The sequence below is a fragment of the Pinus tabuliformis genome, chromosome J, assembly GCF_031772625.1.
Source record: "Pinus tabuliformis cultivar Carrire ecotype Pingquan chromosome J, CPIR1, whole genome shotgun sequence".
Classification (NCBI taxonomy): Eukaryota; Viridiplantae; Streptophyta; class Pinopsida; order Pinales; family Pinaceae; genus Pinus; species Pinus tabuliformis.
The window spans coordinates 879,886,594-879,892,593 of NC_142295.1; positions in this window are offsets into that span (position 1 = coordinate 879,886,594).

Below are 6,000 nucleotides of genomic sequence, written 5' to 3' on the forward strand. Positions count from 1 at the left end.
TCCACAGGGGTACTTCCTAGGCCTGTTGGCAGTGGAGAAACACGAGAGATGAAAAATTATACTCTGAAAATCTTAATCTCATGTGCTACACTACCCTTCCCAACTTGAAACATTGTGATCATGTTGAATCTTATGTTTTGTTCAATAGAGAAGGTATAGAGGGGACCATGTATGTTCGTGGGGTAAGTGGGAAGGCCAAAGTAATCTGCATGATGAATCAATACTCCTAAAGAACCAAGGCCATGCACAGAGGAAATTAACTAAGACAAAGAAGCTAGAGTTCAACTAGTGCGTTACCAAGTGTTGTAGCTGTTGCAAAACCCTCCAAAATTTTGGGTTGCACTCAATTTTCATTGTTATTGCAAACACTAGAGCTCATTTCATGAGTGTTCTTCTAGTGCTTTGGTCCCTTTAGCATGTTGGGTTAACTGTCGTTTTTTTACATGTTTGGATGTCATACAATGAATGAAAGCCTTTTTTGATGGTTTCGAAGGTCGGTTGTTGTGTATATGATTCATCCCAACCATGTAAATATTTTTCACATCCATAAAAAAAGACTTGAGCACTGTCACATAAGTGTCATCACGGTCGTCCTAAAGCCTATCTTAAGTGTCACACTTGTCATATCTTGTCACGAGGAAGTCACATGGAGGGAAATGATTTTTTCATATGTTTCGATGATCTATGTTTTTGTGTTGTCAAAATATGCTAAGTGTGTGATCACAGTGAAGGTTCATCATAGTTCATCACCCATCCCATACTTAGCCAATTTTGGAGAATCCTCTTGACCAAGCAACTTAGCTTCATCGGGCCCCAACTGAATTGCACACTACACAGTTTCAACCCTCTAAGTTGTGACCTTGCTTCTTGGAACCACAAAATGCACAGTCCCTGTCCCCTAGGGCCGCTTCTCTGCATAATTTATGCGCCCAACTCCTGATATTGACCCCCATAATTGCAAAATTGTGTCTCTCCATTTACCTTGAAGTGTGCACTTCGTATATTCAACCCTTAATATTTTCCCTTGTCTACTGGAACTACGCAGTGCATAAAAAACCAAATTCCCTTGACATCCAAAATTGTGTGGATGGTTCTCCTAGTGTCCTTTCCCTCAGCTAAGGACACTAGACACTGGCGCATTATGCAGTCTTAGAGCCCAAGCTCTCCCCCTAACTATTGGAACTACACAATGCAGAGTCACTGGGCCCCTCTTCTAGCCTATCACCTTGTCCCAGGCTCAATTGATGGATCATAATGCATCATCTTAGACTATGGGGTTTTTTGGTTGATGTTGTCTTGTCATGAGTGAATTGCAGGAATAGGTACACTATCATGTCATGGAAAGATGATGGAGAAGGAGAAGAAGAAGGGAAGCATGCCTAAAGACTCTCTTGTAGTTGAACTCATAAGTGGATCAATCAAGAGAAAGAAAAGGGACACAAGATTGCAACTTCCATCCAAGACTAAAATATTAGTGAAGATTCCGCATCACCAAGCCATGCAGAGGTGAAGAGAAAGCATATCTAAGAAGACATCCACCATTCAACAGCAACAATGACTTGACATTGGCACATCATCAAGCAGTCCATGTCAGCAGTGTCATGTCATGTGTTGTCTTATGCCAGATCACTATTGTGGACCATGTATATTGTATTCAAATGTATTGTAAAGTGGAAGTCCAAAGGACACACATGTAATGTAAAGAGTCATGTAAGTTGAAAATTCATAGGAAGTTAAACAATCATGAGGGTAGTCAAAGAGTCACCCTTGGTTATATATACTCCCTCACTGTATGAGCAAAAGACTTTTCACCTTGGCTCCTCCTGCAAGGCATAAGAGAGATCATCTAGTTCTTTGAGGTGTAAGGAGTGGCTCCAATGTCCTACTATTGGGGCTAGTGATGTACATTGTAAACATGTGTCTTGGAAATTTTACTTAATAACATAAGCCTTTAAGGCCAGCACATTCTTCACGCAACAACGTAAAATTTGAAACGAGAATTGATATTGTTACCCGTTTCTTAGAGATAGCAAAAAAGTGACCCGATTTTGAAAAGGGGTGATGCAGAACACACATATTTTTTTAGAGCATAGTTTTTGGCACTTTAAATAACCGATATGATTACCTGTTTCGTAGAGGTAGAAAAAAGGTGACCCGATTTTGAAAATTGGTGATGCAGAATACACTTTTTTTTTCGAAGCATATTTTTGACACTTTAAATTTTCTTATGTATCAAATATAATTTTTTTTTTTTAAATGTTAGTGATTTTCATGCTGATTTTGAAATGTGTTGATGCAACATACCTTTTTTTTTAGAGGGCTTATTTTTCACACTTTAAAATTTATTATGTTCAATATTTTTTGAAATCAAGATTACTTAACGAATTTTCAAGTTGTTTTATTTTTATTTTTTTAAATGTTGATTACTTAAAAATATATATAAAAAAGACGAAAAAAACATAAAAAATGTAAAAAAAAAAATCTCATAAAAAAAAGAATTTGGAAAAGAAAAACAAAATTTTTAAAAGCTATAAAATTAAATAAGTAAAAATAGAAAATTTTTAAAAAACATTAACGAAAACTAGAAAACATAATTTAAAAACAAACTAGATTAAAAAAAATAGAAAATTAACAAAAATAAAATAAAAAAACTACTAAAACTAAGATTAAAAACATTTAAAAAAAACAAAAATAAACTCAAATTATAAAAAAAAAACAAAAAAAAAAATGAAAATTATATATATATAAATTAAAAAAAAAAATTCAAAAAACCTTTAAAGTTAAAAAGAAATATCTATTTTTGATTAAAAAAAAAGAAGCTTTTAAATGTTTTTTAACTCTATATTTTTTATTTTTTATTTTTTATTTTTTATTTTTTATTTTTTATTTTTTGATATCTAGTGGAATCGGCAATGGTGGTGGTATCGTACTCACGTTACATGGTGTCACGCCCCTACACCTGCGGTAGTCTTTCAACTGCTTATAGTGAGGTGCGGCACTACCAACCGTTTTCTTTTCACCAATACTTACGATTGTAGACTACGCCTAGCATTCCATACTTAGTCTTATTTTCGTTACCAAGTATTATTAATGTGTTCCTTTATACAAGTGAAAGCCCATAACATTCACATAAATAGCATTATATAAGAGAAATGCACAACAGTATAAAGGGAGGGGCAACTCCCTGCAATATGAGTCTGCCCGAATCAATATATTATACAATCTTCACTTTTACAAAGTACAAGTTAAATCTTGGGAAACCCCAAATTTACACTTAGCCAATTTTCAACTTCGGCAAACTCGGTTGCCCAGCTCGTCGGCGCCTCCGCACGGTTGCCACATGACTCACCAACCCTTCGTTCACCTCGTCGCATGATTGTGTTGTTTGCCCAACTTGGGTGCGCCTCCAAGTTGCTACACATGAGCGCCTCTGCCCGAGACACACCTCTGTTCACAATCTCAACACTTCACCAAAAGTCACACCATGCACACTTGCACGATGGGCGGGAGCTCACCCGAGTCACCCAAGAACCCATGCCAAGTCGTCGCACAAGATGGGCGCTCCTCCGTTTCACCGTTGGGTGCTCCTACGCATCACCCGGGCACCACACACCCGTGCACGCCATCACCCAACCACCGGGCGCTCCTACCCGCGCCCTTCACCCACAACCGAGTCAAGCGAGTTTTCTTCATGCAGTCCTGCCCAAGAATGGGCGCATCTCAATCTGCGCCTCTTCTCCTTAGTTCTGCACACTAGACCTGCGCCTTACTCCTTTGAGTGAAGATACTATGTGTTGGATCGTTGAGCAATGGTTAGAATGAGCTCCATGCTCACCCAATATATACGCACGGCAGGGCGAGGTCGTGGCTACCCAGCCGACCTGCCCACACCTCTACACACCATCATAAATCATGTCAGCCCCTTCTCAAATGCGTTCCAACCTTCGTTGGCTTTACACTTTTGTTGGTCGGCCTCCATATGTTTCAACCCATGTCTCCACACCTATAAACAGCTCGCCCACTCCTCATATGCGCATAACATATTATCGCACACCCAAGGGAGCTCGCACTTCAACCGAACCGTAGCTCGTTCAGCCTTCCACCCGCATGCGCTCTCCACCCGGTCGTGGTCGCACGTCGGCAGAACTGCAGGTCCTTACATCCTCCTCCACCTGAAATCATTGTCGTCCTCGACAACATACCATCCTGGTAGCCATCCACCAAGATCAACATCAATATCTATCTCAACCATGATGTCAACTCCTCCACATACTGCAACCATCCCTGCAACATATGTAGAACCACCATCTCCATCATGTCTCATCCCGGCAACCATCTGTCACCAAGATCACCATACCAAGGTATACACTCCATCGGTATGTCATACATCGGAAATCATCTCAATCCATGACCATCGACCACCCTGTCACAATCTCCACATGCTGCTCTCCATCATGGAAGGCTGGCCCCTCCATCTCAAGCTACATGCTTCCTGCAACCTCTCGTGTCGACCTCATCATGTGTCATCCTCGTGTGAACTGCTGCCATGATACTCCAACAAATGCTAACACATCTCTGCACATTGTCGACCCCCATGTCTGAACTAGTCGGGTGATCAGTCCAACTGTCACGCTCAAACCATGAGAATGCACATCCTCATGCCACCATCAGTTGTTTCTCAGAACATCCCGTCACATCCTCAACTCGATCAAGAATCCATCTCCATATAAGTGTAAGCCATGCTCAGGTCCATGAAGTAGTCCTCATCTCATCTGCAACATGCTATCCATGATGTCTGGTACTAATGTGCTGCATGAAATCAGCTACATCTACCCCAACATCATCATCCATCTGCAAAACATCCATCTCCTCAAAGTGAAGAGATCATCTCTCAACTGTCGATGTGCCACATCCAGGTCCATGAAGCAACCTCCATCATATTTGCAATGTGCCATCCCTCAAGTCTACCATAGAAACAAGTATACACCTGTCTCATCTATCCATGTGCTGCCCATGATCATAGATCAATCAGCTCCCATGTGTCAAAAGTGGTTAAGTCTCGGCTCAACCCATGCCCAAGTGTTGCCACCAAGGCATCATCATTGTTGTAACTCTATCCCTCCAAAGTGTTTCATATCGATCCTCCACATCAAGTCACTCTTTCAAGCCATTCCCATACATGTACTTGAAAGTATGCACCCCATCCTACATCAAAGTCTCTGACCTCAGCTCCTCAATGCATCAGATCCTCTAAGTCCACCATATATGAAGTCCCTAAAAGTCACAACCTCATTGCATCATGAGCTCCATGAGTCATCTCCAACCAACACTCTAGCAAGCATACAAGTCTCGGCCCAAAGGTCTCTGTAAGATGCCTCAGCTCTCCATGTAGTAGGAATGCTCCATAGCCTGCTCACAACTCCATCCAAGTCCATGGCCTTATTGCACAAGAGTGTACAACCTCTCCACTGGCTCATACATAATAAGTCTCCATGTCACATCAGCAAATCCACCTACACAACATCCCTGCCTTGGCACTCCTCATTTGATGTCCATAAGTGACACCTCTACAAGTGCTCCTGCATAAGACGACCATGCTCCATGTCTCCAACCTGATGTCCATGACTAAGTTGCCCATGTAGTCCAACCAAGTAGAGCCATCACAACAATCGGTCATCCTCATCCAAGTCTGTAATCTTCGGTTTAGTGAACTCGGTCACCCAACCATATCATCATCACATGAGTTTCTCCATCATAGCTCCCCCACTAAAGGTTCCACCAAGACTATCTCTTGGTCTCGGCCATGAGAAGTCCACCCATGCATCATCATACCCAAGTGTGTGCCCTTCTCTAAGCTATCCATGAGTCATGTCGGGCACCTAGCCAATTCTCCATGTGGCTAAAGCATGACCCACTCTTCCACAACGATCATCATGTTCCTCCCTTGTCACGGGCCTTTGTACCTTCTACCATAAGGTCACAAACAACCCCAACAAGTCC